Below are 16,752 nucleotides of genomic sequence, written 5' to 3'. Positions count from 1 at the left end.
TGCTGAGTGGGTGGTAACGCAAATTGATTCAGCCACTAAAGAAAACAGTATGGAGTTTCCTCAAAAAAAAAAAAAAAAAAATAGAACTACCATATGATTCAGCAGTTCCCCTTCAGAGTATTTATCCAAAGGAAATGAACCACCAACTTAGAAAGATACTTTATCTATTTCTCTCTCTACCTACCTACCTGTATATATATCCTCATATTCACTGAAGCATTATTTACAATAGCCAAGATATGGAAAAAATCTATCAACGGATAGATAAAGAAAACATGATATATAAATATATAAAAGATACGTATACAATGGAATATTATTCCGACTAACAATAAGTAAGTCTTACCATTTGTGACCATATGGGTGGGCCTTGAGAGCTTTATGTAAAAAGAAATAAATCAGAGAAAGACAAATATTGCTTGATCTCACTTTTATGTGGAATCTAAAATCAAATAAAAAACAAACTCATCAATAAAACAGAACAAATTGAGATTGATGGATGCCAGAGGCAGGGACTGGGAAGTGGGTGAAGTAAGTGAAGGGGGTCAAAAATACAGACTTTTATGTAAATAAATACAGTGTAAAGTTTTAAAATAAATGTCATGGGGGTGTAATTTATAACATGATGGCTATAGTTGGTAATACTGTTTTGCATATTGAAAGTTCCCAAGAGAGTAAATCTTAAAAGTTATCACAAGAAAAAAAAATGTAGCTATGTGTGGTGATAGATGTTAAGTATACTTATCATGGAGATCATTTTACAACATGTACAGATACTCTATTACCTGGGTTTCCCTAGTGGCTCAGACGGTGAAGAATCTGCCCCCAGTGTGGGAAACCTGGTTTGATCCCTGAGTTGGGAAGATCCTGGAGAAAGTAATAGCTACTGATTCCAGTATTCTTGCCTGGTGAATTCCATGAACAGAAAAGCCTGGTGGGCTACAGTCCATGGAATCACAAAGAGTTGGGCACAAGCTGAGTGACTAGCACTTTCACTGTCTTTACAATAAAACTAATATAATGTTTTATGTCAGTTATAATTTAAAAGAAGACAAATCTCCCTTCATAGTGTTTCTACTTAGTTATACTTAACCATTATGAAACAATATTACCTTCATACAATCTTTAAATTTTGGCAAGTTAAAAATAATGCTACTTGTATTTTGGTTGTAATTGCACTACAATTTATGAAGGAATGTGGAAGGAAATTTACTTCTTAATAGGATTAGTTCTTTCTATTGAAGAACATACTAGGTCTCATCATTTATACATATTCTTTTATGTCCTTCTGTAAAATTTTAGTTTTCTCTATGTAAGTTTTGCAAACTTCTTATTGAATTTATTCCTATAGGCCTTACATAATTCTTGTTAAATTCAGTGCTTTTCAGTTTTTATGGTTATTGAGAATGAGATTTTGTATCCAATGACTACTTTTGGTTCCTGGCCAAAAGAACACATGCCATATAACCACCCTAGAAGGGGTATCTTTTAATTTTACAACCCAGAATACCATTTCCATTTCAATTTATGCATGAGGTGCTGTGGGTATCACTAACATATTTAAAATGTGTATGTAAAAAAATTGTGCATTTTTTTCACAGTTTGTTATATTTCTAATCAGTGTAAGCATCTTAAAAATGATTGTTTCATTTCAACTTCAGTCTTCTACTTTGGATTCATATACTTGGCCCAATAGAACCAACATAAAGACCACTGAGGGTATAGTCTTAAAGAGCTCATTTCTTCCTTTAACCTTATTGAGTGAAGTTTAGATTTAAAGCAATAGCCTCTGCCTAATATATGCCATTTTATTTTGCACATAGTAACGTTATGAAAATAAGAAATTTGGATATAGGAGGCCAAATTATCATCATGTGCTTGTGCGTGCTAAGTCACTTCTGTCATGTCTGACTCTTTCCAACCCTTTGACCTGCCTGGTTCCTCTGTCCATGGGATTCTCCAGGCAAAAACACTGGAGTGGATTACCATGCCCTCCTGCAGGGGATCTTCCCAACCCAAGGACTGAACCTGCTTCTCTTAAATTTCCTGCATTGGCAGGCAGGTTCTTTACCATTAGTGCCACCTTCAGCATATGCTACATCTAAACTCTGGTGTCTATTCCTTGAAATATGGATGATTCAATTACAAATAGTTCAAGAGGAGCTATTTCATGTTGAGTTCAGTTCAGTCACTCAGTCGTGTCTGACTCTTCGTGACCCCATGGAGGCAGCACTCCAGGCTTCCCTGTCCATTACCAGCTCCCAGAGTTTGCCCAAACTTGTATCCATTGAGTGTGTGATGCCATCCAGCCATCTCATCCTCTGTCGTCCCCTTCTCCTCTTGCCTTCAATCATTCCCAGCATCAGGGTCTTTTCCAAGGAGTCAGTTCTTTGCATCCAGTGGCCAAAATATTGGAGTTTCAGCTTCAGCATCAGTTCTTCCAATGAATATTCAGGACTGATTTCCTCTAGGATTGATTGGTTTGACCTTGCAGTCCAAGGAACTCTCAAGAGTCTTCTCCAACACTACAATTCAAAAGCATCAATTCTTCGGCGCTCAGTCTTCTTTATAGTCCAACTCTCACATCCATACATTACTACTGGAGAAACCATAGCTTTGACTAGACAAATCTTTGTTGGCAAAGTAATGTCTCTGCTTTTTAATATGCTCTCCAGGTTGGTCATAGCTTTTCTTCCAAGGAGCAAGCGTCTTTTAATTTCATGGTTGCAGTCACCATCTGCAGTGATTTTGAGCCCCCAAAAATAAAGTCTGTCACAGTTTCCACTGTTTTCCCATCTATTTACCATGAAATGATGGGACCAGATGCTATGATCTTAGTTTTTTCAATGGTGAGTTTTAAGCAAGCATTTCCACTCTCCTCTTTCACTTTCATCAGAAGGCTCTTTAGTTCCTCTTTGCTTTCTGCCATAAGGGTGGTGTCATCTGCATATCTGAGGTTATTGATATTTCTCCTGGCAATCTTGATTCCAGCTTGTGCTTCATCCAGCCTGGCATTTCACGTGATATACTCTGCATATAAGTTAAATAAGCAGGATGACAATATACAACTTTGATGTACTCCTTTCCCTATTTGGAACCAATCTGTTGCTCCATGTCCAGTTGTAACTGTTGCTTCTTGACCTGTATACAGATTTCTTAGGAGACAGGTAAGGTGGTCTAGTACTCCCCACATCTTGAAGAATTTTCCACAGTTTGCTGTGATCCACACAGTCAAAGGCTTTGACCTAGTCAATAAAGCAGAAATAGATGTTTTTCTGGAACTCTCTTGCTTTTTCGATGATCCAACAGATGTTGGCAATTTGATCTCTGATTCCTCTGCCTTTTATAAATCCAGCTTGAACATCTGGAAGTTCACTGTTCATGTGCTGTTGAAGCCTGTCTTGGAGAATTTTGAGCATTACTTTACTAGCATGTGAGATGCATGCAATTGTGTGGTAGTTTGAGCATTCTTTGCATTGCCTTTCTTTGTGATTGGAATGAAAATCAACCTTTCCAGTCCTGTGGCCACTGCTGAGTTTTCCAAATTTGCTGGCATATTGCATGCAGCACTTTAACAGCATCATCTTTTAGAATTTGAAATATCTCAGCTGAAATTCCATCACCTACACTAGCTTTGTTTGTAGAACTGTTACAACCAGAAAATAAACCAGTGTAACTGACACTCTGTGTGTGAATATTGCCACAAACACCTATTTCAGAGTGAAGACTTGGCTAGAGTTACTACTAAATCTGACCTTGAATTTTATCTATAAACTTGATCACCAATATTGAGAACTATACAAGCTCTTTCCTTATATAAACTATAAATCATAATTGGTTTGATGGTTTTAAATACATTGCTTGTCAATCTGAACAATTGTAATTATCATTCTGAGTCCTTCCACTAGAATAGTTTAGTTGTACATGAGGTTTGAGATTTTTAGAAAACATCTCAATGTGTGTTACAAAAATTTGGAGAAACTATACCATATGCATTTTACTAGATTTAGTGACTCCTTTGTTGACTTGTGAAGTGAAAGTCACTCAGTCTTGTCCACAAGCCATAAGGGAAGCCCAAGAATACTGGAGTGGGTAGCCTGTCCCTTCTCCAGCGGATCTTCTCGACCCAGGAATCAAACTGACATCTCCTGCATTGAAGGTGGATTCTTTATCAACTGAACTATAAGGGACACCCTTGTGGCTCAGCTCATAAAGAATCCGCCTGCAGTGCAACAGACCTGGGTTTGATCCCTGGGTTGGGAAGTTCCCCTGGAGAAGGGAAAGGCTACCTACTCCATTATTCTGGCTTGGAGAATTCCATTGACTGTTTGGTTCATGGGGTCACAAAGAGTCGGACACGACTGAGCGACTTTCACTTTCTTCATTGACTTGTAACTTTTGTGTTGGTTAAATCAGATATGTCTTCTGAGCGAGAGCTCAGAAGTTGTAGGAGAAAATAATTCTGTAAGCTAGCCCCATATTGTAAATTGTTGTTTAGTTGCTAAGTCATGTCTGATTCTCTTGCGATCTCAAGAACTATAGCCTGCCAAGCTCCTCTATCCATGGGATTTCCCAGGCAAAATACTGGAGTGGGTTGCCATTTCCTTCTCCAGGAAATTTTCCTGACCCAGGTATTGAACCCAGGTCTCCTGCACCACCAGGCAGATTCTTTACCACTGAACCACCAGGGAAGCCCTATTTATATACTATATATTGCTAATAATGAATAGTATTTGACTGTCATGCATGTAGACACATATATGCATACACATGCATATAAATATGAAACCAAGTATGAAATGGTTCTATTTTTCTATTTTTCTAAAGTTATTACTTATCACTAAGTAGTCAGCTTACCAGGTTGAATTATTTAAGATTGATGAGCTTAAGCTATGTGCATGAGTAGATTGAAATATATTGTGAAATAATAATGCCACATATATCAACTTGAAAAGACCTTTAGCATCTCTGGGCAGGAAGGTGTACTTCCTGTGACTCAATAGTGGCAAGAAGAATATGTTAAAGGTGTAATTTAATGGAGAAATACATTTTTATTAATTCAGGTTATTAAAGCATAAAAAGGAAAACAAAAATAATGTGAAGCTCTGTCTATTTATTATCTTAGATTGGCTCTTCAACTGTCACAGATAGTTTTTTTAAAAAGTTGTAGCAAATTAGGTTCAGGTTTGTTTTATAACAGATTGTGAAATTTTATAAACTAATAACAGGGATGCTTTGTGAAGATTGATACATTGTTGGTATAAGAATAAGAATCAAGAAAATCTCTTCTACTCTTGGTCTTTTAAACATTTTGCTCTACTGGGTACCATTGCTTTCTGTCCTAAGGTCAGGACCCTGTCTGTTTTCTTAAATATTCCAACCACAGCCAGTTCTAGTTCAAAAGGTTCTAACTCATGGAGTTACATAATAAATAAATTAATAATACATTAGAATAACCTATTATTCCTTTTATTCTTTTTGCTCTTAAGATTGCAGTGCAACAAAATTATAGTTTTGATCTTTGCTTACATTCAACTTGCAATGGTTATTCAAGGGTGTTTTCATTGGTTTTCAGAATTTGCTCTTGGAAGTCATTGTACAACATTATCACAGTAGTCCTGCAGTTATGTACGGATCTTCATATCAGTGATAGATGACTGCAGAATACACAAATCTCTTCAAAAATGCTTCCCAACATGACATATTTAAAGCAGGTAGCATTTACTCCTGAAGTTTGTATACTGGAATCACGGCTAGGATTAAAAACTAAACTGAAGAGCAGAACTAAACAGGAGTGCCAGATTGTACATAAAATGAGGTATAATTGTTGTAAATTAATGCTTCATAAATATGTCATAATATGTCATATGTAAGAAGAGCAGGAAAATTCATAATGAATTAATCTAGCCTATCAGATAAATAAAGCCAAATTGTAACCTTGATCTGTAAATGTTTTTGTTAATATTCTCTCTGAAGTTGGTTGAAATGTATTTAAAGAACAGAATGAAAGACAATCTGTTTTTTTATTACTCAATGAGAACTAAATGCATTTGGTTGTTACTTCTCCAACTGGCAGAAATGTAGTTTTCTTTCCTAAAACTGACGAAAGCAGGTTTACTTGTGAAAATTTATGGGGTGTATGTTTTCTTTTGGATGTTTTTATAAGCACTGGTAGCATTTCATAGAATTTGAAAATCTTGCCTCTTTCACTTATAAGCTGTAATGTGGCCCAGATTACTTAATTCATTAAACTATCCATTTTCTCACCTATAGAGCAGGATTAATAGTAGTCTTAGCCTTAAAGCATTATTCTAAAAGTTAAATGATTTAATATACATAGAAGACTTAGTAAGGTTCTTTGAATATAATAAATTTCAATAAATAGTATCTGATAATAATATTATACACACAAATTTTCTATGATCCACAAGACCTCTGACACATTCATGAATTCAGTTTATACAGAATGGACACCCAATCAAGGGTAATATTATCCTGAAGATAGTTCTTAAATCATGATGTTTCGATTGTCACTAGACTAGGATTCTGGAGACCTGTATTCTAACTGTGTCACGTGCCCACTAGTATGTAATGTCAACTAAGTAATTTTTTCCTCCTCTCTGGACCAGAGTTACATTTCTGTTGGAAAAGTGGGGAAAGATGGGGTTAATATATCCTTCCAGTTCTGAAATCCTGAAAATCAAGTCTAAATTAAAAACAACAACAACAACAACATATTTTTGATTCTAAAGTGTTACATTTGCAACCAAAGTTGGAAGGAACTAGGGGGAGAAAAAACAGAATTGCTTATTGGGCCAGAAAAAAAGCTGACAGATAGTAGTTGTGTTGTTTATCAGAAAATTTGCTTCTTTCCAACTGAATATTTTGCAATTGTTTTGTAGAATAAGCACTTTGCTAATTCTGTAGAGCTTTAGGGGTATACTCCTCCCAGAGTGTTCTGGCTGTAGGAAGTAGTTAGAAGCTAATATTTCTTTATGTTAATATCATTAGTTCACATTTCTGAGAAGAATTTTATTGAGAAACTAAAACATAAAACAACGTACAAATTCTATTCTCAGCCCCTTATAGAAGCAGTTTTCTTTCTGGATCAAATATGTCTAATTTTAAAAGTGTGATAACATAGGGGACTATTAAATGTGCTTGAATCTAACAAGAACATTATTTCAAAAGACAAAGATCAAAGGTTCATATACAGAAAACGATACCCTTCTTTTTGGAAATAGCATGGAACTTCACCTTGGGAAATGCAGATGCTCTTCAACGTGGCTTTATAACTCCCCTTTGCTACTATGATAGAGGAAAGTAAAAGAACTGATTGTACAACTTAGTAATGCTCGGAAGACAGCTCAGACTTCTCTGGTTCATTTGAAAGTAGTTGCCAAGGTCATTCTCAGAGTGAGAAAAATAGTAAATGAAATACAAATGTTGAGTACATGCCCTTCCTACCTTCAAAGTTTGATGTACTTGCTTTGCCAAGACAGAAATCTATGACTCTGATGTCACAGAGTTGCTCAGATTTCACCCTCCATTGGAGAAGGCGATGGCACCCCACTCCAGTTCTCTTGCCTGGAAAATCCCTTGGGCGAAGGAGCCTGGTGGGCTGTAGTCCATGGGGTCGCGAAGAGTCGGACATGACTGAGCGACTTCACTTTCACTTTTCACTTTCACGCGTTGGAGAAGGAAACGGCAACCCACTCCAGTGTTCTTGCTTGGAGAATCCCAGGGACAGGGGAGTCTGGTGGGCTGCCATCTATGGGGTCACACAGAATTGGACACGATTGAAGCGAATTAGCAGCAGCAGCAGCACCCTCCATAGTTTGGTTTAGATACCATCTTTCAACATTATTTTTTGAAATTTAATGCGTCCCTGGTGGCTCAGACGGTGAAGTGTCTGCCTACAATGTGGGAGACCTGGGTTCAATCCCTGGGTCAGGAAGATATCCTGCAGAAGGAAATGGCAACCCACTCCAGTATTCTTGCCTGGAAAATCCCATGAATGGAGGAACCTGGTAGACTACAGTCCATGGGATCTCAAAGAGTCGGACACAACTGAGCGACTTCACATACACAGGCCAAGGCTATTTCCTGGTTCAGTATAAATACTTTGAACAATGAAAATACCGATACTAACATTTTTACCACATTTGAAGATTTTAAAAGCACTTTTAATATAGCCTACCTCATTTGATTCTTTCATCATTTCTGAGATGTGAACATAATAAGTGTTTGTATATTTTTCCTTCCCTTACTCTCTGTCTTTTTCAAAAAATATCCTATTGTTAAGTAACTTATTAATACTTATATAGTTAACTAAGTAGAATTTGAACTAGAATCCTTTACAGACTTAAATCCAGTATTCTCTTTACTAATTCAGGAAGCAAGTTAGTGAAAGTATAATCAAGGAAAAGGTTTTTTAAAGCATTAAAAAAGAGTAATGGAGGTTTCGGTGACCAGAGTTAAGGTACTTGGAATAAGCACCAAATGCATTCCTTTCAAGAGACTATAAACCTAATAGTTAATCCAAAAGGAGCAGCTCAGATTTGCTACATATCATTTTTTTAATGCCTTGTGTAATCTCAGTAACATTGGTATGTACTCAGTTGCGTCTGACTCTTTGTGACCCCCTGAACTGTAGCCCACTGCACTCCTCTGTGCATGGGATTCTCCAGGCGAGAACACTGGAGCTGGTTTCCATTTCCTCCTCCAGGTGATCTTCCTGACTTAGGGATTGAACCTGCATATCTTGCATCTCCTGCATTGGCAAGTGGATTATTTACCACTAGCACCACCTGGGTAATCTCAGGAAACCACTAAAACCAATGGTCCTCCAGCTTTTCTTTCCCCATGAGATTTGTCTAGGCCTGAAGAATTGGCACACTGAATCAAGCATCGTGTTGTAAATCATGTATATTCTTAGTTACAGCCAACAAAGTAGATCTCTTGTAGACAACCCCTCAAAATCAGTAAACATGATGTGTTTTACCTGTTTTCTGAGGCAATGTATTGCATCAGCTATTGTTTGGCAAGCTTTATTGATCGTTGAAGTCTAATGTGGCAAGCTGTAATGACAAGGTTAGCCATGTTCCTTTTGTGCTTGTCCCATCAGGGCAGATATGCTTTATCCATGATCCTAGAGCCCATAGAAAAGCGGCAGAGTTTCTCCCCTGGGATTTGCCAGGGTACCAGCTGTCATAGGCTATATATGCATTCTCATGAACCATCTTCACAGTATGTGGTCTGGACACAGATGGACTCCATTAACATCTGAAGCACGTGTGAACTCAAGCAAGTTACTAATTCCTGAGCCTCAATTTCCTCATCTGTACAATGAGCTAAATCTCTTCCTGAAGTTATTGCCAATTAAATATGATAGGTTAATTTTTTAGGATACTTCCTGGGAGAAGAAAGCTTTCTGCATTCATTAAAAATCAACTTTAATACATATGAATGTTGGCTATCACAGTATGTCAAAAAAAAAGGCGGGGGGACACTCTTCCTAAGAAGCTATGGGGAAAAGATGGAGTAGTGCATAGCTGGAAACTGAATATTAAGAATTTGAACAGACTAATCTTTTCATTTTGTAAGTACACAGTTACATAAGGATTTGTTCTTTGTGAAATTAAAGCATGCAAATAAAAATTAGCAAAGCAAAAGAGCATCTTACAGGTCACCACATCACAGTCTCCTAATTTTATGAAGAAAGAGCTGAGTGTCAGTTAGGTTCACGGTTACAAATGACATAGAACAAGTACTTTGACATCCAACTTTTATAATCCTGGCCTCCCTACATACTTTTAGAGGCAGCTATAGAAATACTTCCTAATTATACAACTCACAAAATTCTCATGGCCAGGTGGGAGGCTTGATTTTTTTTTTTTTAATTGCCAGGAACTTTTCCTCTTTCCTTTAATGTCCTTATATTGCACTGGGTGGTAAATTATCTTTTAAGTGGGTCGCTAAGGCCCATTTTCTGCTCCATTTTCATGCAAAATCTAACATTTACACTGGCTAAAGAGGGAAAAACAATGTTGGAAAAGAGAACTGTACAAAGAAAATATGATCATGGCATTAGATGCCGTTTAAAAAATCAAATGTATTTTTTATTCCACTTTGACCTTGCTTGGCTTGTTGGGAAGATTTCCTTGACTTAAGTTTTCTATCACATGATTAGCAGATTTAAAGAACAAACAAACTGCAGAATGACTTGCAGAATTTCATCTTTCTTTACCTTTGTTCACTTTCAGATCATTTTTTGTCTCCTTAAACTGGGATATTATTTTTAAATCTTAGTTTCCCATAACAGTGTCCCTGGGATTTTTCTGAATGTATTCCTTTTATTTTAATTTGCATTTGCTCTACTTATTATGAACCATTTATTGATTGCCTTTATTCTTTATTTAGTTGGTGCTTCAATCTTTGATGAGTAACTAGCAAAATTATGATAACTGCTTTTATTGAATCTCAAAAGTTTCAACATGAGGCTTCATTGATTTTTCCCTTCATCAGTAGTTGTTGGGTGGCCACTTTTTGTGGTCGAATGGTTCTCAAAAGGGTACATGCCTAGATGGGAGATCATAAAGCCTCCCTGCATACATTCATGGGTATGTTTCTAAAAAAAGCATCCCTCTTCAAAAAAGGATGATATCTTAGTGTAGGCCAAATATAATCTCTGTGCTTCAGGGAAAGCTGTTTGGAATTGTAAGATTATTGAAATGAACATATGGTGAGTGCACTCTGTGAGTCTATATGTGTGCATGGATCAATTTCTAGTCTCTTTTTAAAGTGTTATCAGTTCAGCTGTGTCTCAGAGTCTCTAGAAGGAAACCTCTGACCTGCCTATTAATCTCTTTTCTATTATGTGCTAAGGGGCATCACAGCTTTCAAAACAATGACATCTAAACTTAACCTTTCTTAACAGACTGAAATGGCCATCTGAATGTGTTCATTACCACTTCATAAATTCCACCCTGAAGCTACATTCTGTTCTTTGTTAACCTTATAAAACTCAAAGGTAGTTGTCATTAGGTTAGTGCCTGAGAAATGGCCATTACAGCATTCCACAATGATTTGAGTTAATAAATTCTACTTTGAGGTAGAATTTGGTATTGGAACTTATTTCAATAGCTCATGCTATAGGTATGACATAAAGAATTCTGATTTAGTTTATAAATTATAATTTATAATAGGTCTTTTATTGCCTTTGAAAATAATGTGCATGCTTGAAGATATCTTCTCAAAATATGCAGTGACTTTATTGGTGTCTCTTTATTACCTGTCATGAATCAGAACACCTTTCTGTTATCTGGGTATATTTATAGCCACTCTCAGAAATCTCTGGCTTCTGCAGGATTCAGTGTTTATGAATGGCATGCTCTCAACAATCAAGAATAATTCTCTGGTCAAGGAGCATCACCTATAAAAGACTGCTTTATGGTGGGATCATAAATATAATAAAATCTGTTTCCAACTTTCACAATCAAAGATACTTTTTACTATGAACTATTACAAAAGTCAGGGACTCCCAGAGGATTCATTTATTTATTTATATTTTTAAATTGGAGTATGTTTGCTTTAAAGCAGTTATGCCTGCTTTACAGTGTTGTTAGTTTCTGCTGTAGAACAATGTGGATCTGCCATTAAATTTACATATATCCCCTCCCTCTTGAGCCTCCCCCAACCCTGCTGCACCCCTCCAGTTTATCACAGAGCCCCAGACTGAGCTGAGCTCCCTGTGCTGTGCAGAGGCTTCCCGCTCGCTGTCTGTGTCACACACGGAAGTGTGTGCGTCCGTGCTGCTCTCTCGCTTTGTCCCAGCCTCTCCTTCCCCTCTTGTGTCCACAGGTCCATTCTCTGTCTGTGTCAGAGGATTTTAACTGACCATTAAAAACATCAATCCTGTTGACCTGTTTTTCTGTTAAGTTACAGCAACAGAGGGTGGTAGCGTCCCCAACTGCAGATGTCTGTGTGAGACCTCCTTTTTAGACACAGATAAAAGCTTGCTCTTTATTTTCTTTATAAGTTATTGCTTAGATTACTGGAATTTTTCAAATCAGAAACAGCTATTTTCAGGGGATTCTTTTTGTTCATACTTTTTATTTTGTATAAAGTATTGAAAAAATAGCAAGCTTCCCCCTTGTGTTTCAGAAAGTTCTTTTCTTCACATTTACCTGTGTTCTCTCATGAACAAGTCAGAAATTTCCAGTTTTATTTCATCATTTGTGAGTTATTTCAGTAGCACTTGCTTCTCACCAAAGTTTAGGTAGCATGTGATCATTAGACTTGGTCCTTTAAACAGACCGCTGTGGCAGTAAGGCATGATTCTGTGACTTAATATGACCCACTTGACAGCCTGAGTACGGAGAGTCACTCAGGCAGCGGGTCACTGTAATTGCAGTAATGCCCAGACAAATTTTACATTGATTTCCCTTCCGGGTTTTCTTCCAGGCCACAATGATGATGAGTGGCGCAGACAAAAAAAAAATGTATATGTGCAACTTTATATTACCCCAAATTGGTTCAACCATAAGTCACTGGGAAAAAAAAAAACAGTAGTTATCCACCGTACTTACAAGTCAAGATCAAGGTTAATTAACCCTTTTAAATCTAACAAATTTCTTGTAGTGACCTCACCCATGGCTGCACAAAGTTATTGTCAGACAGAAATTCAAATTTGAGTTCCTCCCAGCCTTGATGATCCAGTCTTATATATCTTATAAGATCGATAGTCTTTTATGTTGCTTTTGGCAAGTGTGACCTTATTCTTGCAGAAAGATGCGAGAAGATTTTCTCTCAGGGTCACTAATCTAACTCCATGAGGGTTGTAAGAGGAAAGCTGTTATGCCTCTCAAGGACACCATAATAATAACCACATATACCTGATAATACTCGTCTTGTCCCAATTCTGCACCCATCACAGCTGTCTTTGTGAAAAGTTTAAGCACAAACATATAATAAATGTTTCATATAATATCCCTTATCTTACCAGCTTCTGTCCTCTTAATTCATGTATCATACCACAGGCACTGCCTGACCCGTTGATATTTAGTCACCAAACAGAATAAGGCCTGGTAAAATATCTGGAAAATTGATGCTGCCTTATAGACATGAAAAAGATGAGATGTTTACTAAGTGAGAGGAGGTGAGGTGTCCTCATAAATTAGAGATTGTTGCTAGGAACAAAAGTATAGACGTCCTGAGGACTAGGAACTAATAGATGTGAATGACAGTGTTTTTCAGTTCTTGAGTCAGAGCTTCATTTCCATCTTTGTGTCTGTCACTTGGACTATTGATAGCAATTCATTGTACCTTTTTATTTTTGAATATTTGAACACAGATTGAGCAAAACAATTTTAGACAAGGTAAATTTACAATTTTCCAGTCAGAGTGTTTGATGAAATGTGCTGGGCAGTGGTATTACAAGAATAAAATCCATTGTGTTGAAATCTTTCTCCCAGACAAGAATTAGGTCTTCTCTTTCATTTACAAATTCTACAGTTCGTTTATCAGAAGTGTGTGCCATGTCGGAAATGCCCTTACTCTTAAAATCGTAAGATAGCTGAGTTCAAGTTCGATCTCTTATTAATTATGTATATTTGGAGCGTTTTTTTTTTGTCTTTCTTGTCTCTCCTTTTCTTCCATAATTTGGGCACAGAAGTAACCTCTGTTTACAGTGATGAAATCATGTGTCTTCTGCTGAAACCACGGTATCCACAGGGGTTAAGAAGAGGAGTTTGGAAGTCATGCAGTCACTAACCAGCTGTGAAACGACAGCCGATTCACACAGTTTCCTCATCAGCAAAGCAGGGATGATATCAGCCTCACCATGTTGTTGTGATGATGAGATGAAAAAATCTATATAAAGTCCTTGGTACTCTACATTTAATAACTATTAAACATTCAGGAAATGTTGGCTAAAGTATTGAGAAATATATATGGTAAAGCAGTTAAGATTAGTCAGCAACAATAAAAGATCTTCAGCTTATTTAAGTACCATTAAATGCAGGTGATGCTAATTGGTATAACTGCAGACAAGGAAAGTGAGGGTAAGAGATAACATGCAATACATGTGACCCCCACATTAGTAAATGCTGGGTTCAAGCCTCAGAGTCTTGCAGGCAACTGTCTGTGCTCATTTGCTAAAACTGCTGCCTGTGCTGTTGCTAAGTGGCTTCAGTCATGTCTGACTCTGCGACCCCATAGACGGCAACCCACCAGGCTCCCCCATCCCTGGGATTCTCCAGGCAAGAACACTGAAGTGGGTTGCCATTTCCTTCTCCAATGCATGAACGTGAAAAGTGAAAGTGAAGTCGCTCAGTCGTGTCCGACTCTTAGTAACCTCATGGACTGTGGCCCACCAGGGTCCTCCATCCATGGGATTTTCCAGGCAAGAGTACTGGAGTGGGGTACCATTGCCTTAAAACTGCTGCCTAACCTCCACGATATTGCAGGCAGACGAGCTACCAAGGAACCGGACCAACCTTTGCACGCCTGGTTAGTCATGCCACTGACTCCTCTCATACCTTCCTAGTGCTGTGTGCCACTTGTTCTCTTGTTCTAGTTAAATTATGAGTGATGCCTGTTGATTATTTCATGAAGATGTTTTCTTTCCCACAAAACAGAGATGTTAAAGGTTTCTCTTGAATCTATTTGATAATTACATTTTTAGTATATTGAAAATAATCTTAGAGTTCCAGCCACAAAATAGGAATCATAAATCATATTTGTTATTAACACGAAAAAGGCAAATTCCTTTATCAGCTCTTCTCCATGTGGTTCTAACCTTTAACTCTAAGAAGCTTAGTTAATACATTTGCATGGTAATTAAAAATCAGTGACGTTTAAAGGAACTTAAATCTAATGTGGAATTAATGGGATATGTGAAGCACACCAGAATTTAAATATTTTGTTTAGCTAATTACAGAGCTTAGGTAAACAAGAACAGGAAAATCTCAAGTAAAATTGAGTTCCTCATAGCTACACTTGTATGTAATAATATACTATTAATTTCCCAAATTAAAAAATTCTGTTTTGCGAATTGTCTCCTGGGTAGAATGGGACATATTTTCTAATAATAAGCACTTGGTCCTGAAAATAAAAGTTTTATTTTACTTTTGATTTTTTTTTGCACTTTAGTTTTTTTTTTTCCCTCATATTTAGTAGAATATTAAATGTGGTTTTAGAGAAATCTTGAAGATTTTAATGTGTAAAATCTTAGGGGTATTAGGGGGATATTTCTAATTTAAAAAAATGATGTCACCTGAAGAAGAGTTTGATTTAAAGACTGAGTTTATTTTTCCTAAAATGGTCCTTTTTCTTATCTCTCTAAGCTGTGTTTCAAGTGAATTCAACAGGAGATGAAATTAACTGGTCTAAATGGATAGAGTATTATTGCAAATGGCAGCATCACCAAATATAGACTAATGATATAATGATGGCTAGTTTTATGTGTCATCTTGATCCTAACTAATACAGGTATTATGCTGCAGCTGCTGCTAAGTCGCTTCAGTCGTGTCCGACTCTTTGTGACCCCGTGGACTGCAGCCTACCAGGCTCCTGCATCCATGGGATTTTCCAGGCAAGAGTACTGGAGTGGGGTGCCATTAGCTACTCCTTAATGAGTACTTGCTCTGATAAAGTCTTGGATTAACATGCATATATACATTTTCTTATTTAAAATTCATTAACAATTCTAAGAGTAAGGTATATTTAATGTGCAGAAACTAGAGATTAGAAATAATAAGCAATTTCCTAAACTCACAATATATCGTAAATGAAGGAGACAAGTTTGGCTCAAAATCTAAGCTAAGGTTTCAGATGACTACAGTATGGAATAGTTTGTGGATATTAATTTTGGCTGAGGAATCTGGGAGACCTCAGAGCACTATAGAGTTCTATAAAAGGTCAAAAATTCTACTGTGACTGTGGATCCTCTATACATAAATTTAAGTGCAGTAAATACACTGGTAGATGATGAGAGAGTAATTTAGGCTGGAGGGCCTGTTTTAAAACATGACCCAGCAATCCCACTGCTGGGCATACACACCAAGGAAACCAGAATTGAAAGAGACATGTGTACCCCAGTGTTCATCACCGCACTGTTTATAATAGCCAGGACATGGAAGTAACCTAGATGTCCATCAGCAGATGAATGGATAAGAAAGCTGTGGTACATATACACAATAGAGTATTACTCAGCCATTAAAAAGAATACATCTGAATCAGTTCTAATGAGGTGGATGAAACTGGAGCCTATTATACAGAGTGAAGTAAGCCAGAAAGAAAAACACCAATACAGTATACTAACACATATATATGGAATTTAGAAAGATGGTAATGCTAACCCTATATGCGAGACAGAAAAAGAGACACAGATGTATAGAACAGTCTTTTGGACTCTGTGGGAGAAGATGAGGGTGGGATGATCTGAGAGAATAGCATTGAAACATGTATATTATCATATGTGAAACAGATCGCCAGTCCAGGTTCAATGCATGAGACAGGGTGGTCAGGGCTGGTGCACTGGGATGACCCAGAGGGATGGGATGAGGAGGGAGGTGGGAGGGGGGTTCAGGATGGGGAACACATGTACACCCATGGCTGATTCATGTCAATGTATGGCAAAAACCACTACAATATTGTAAAGTAATTAGCCTCCAACTAAAATAAATAAATTTAAAAAACAAAAAAAATAAAGGGTTCTAAATGCAGAGAGGTTGCACGTAAGCCTGTGGT

General features: G+C 37.2%; 1 protein-coding gene across 4 annotated transcripts in view; it reads left to right on the top strand.

Moving 5' to 3' along the window:
- The window catches only part of GABRB2 (gamma-aminobutyric acid type A receptor subunit beta2), a 438,630-nt gene that overhangs the window by 176,838 nt on the left and 245,040 nt on the right, over positions 1–16,752 (top strand). Inside the window, exon 1 of one of the 4 annotated variants that reach the window (XM_055561850.1) lies at positions 14,147–14,511. The exons of the other annotated variants lie outside the window; for them this stretch is intronic. The gene's annotated coding sequence lies outside the window, so the exon portion shown is untranslated. Of the gene's footprint in view, positions 1–14,146; positions 14,512–16,752 lie in introns of those variants that run through there. 4 annotated transcript variants of the gene reach the window in all.

The sequence above is a fragment of the Bubalus kerabau genome, chromosome 1, assembly GCF_029407905.1.
Source record: "Bubalus kerabau isolate K-KA32 ecotype Philippines breed swamp buffalo chromosome 1, PCC_UOA_SB_1v2, whole genome shotgun sequence".
NCBI classification, from domain to species: domain Eukaryota; kingdom Metazoa; phylum Chordata; class Mammalia; order Artiodactyla; family Bovidae; genus Bubalus; species Bubalus kerabau.
The sequence above is the reverse complement of the archived record's forward strand: the minus strand, read 5'-3'. Positions and strand labels throughout refer to the sequence as shown.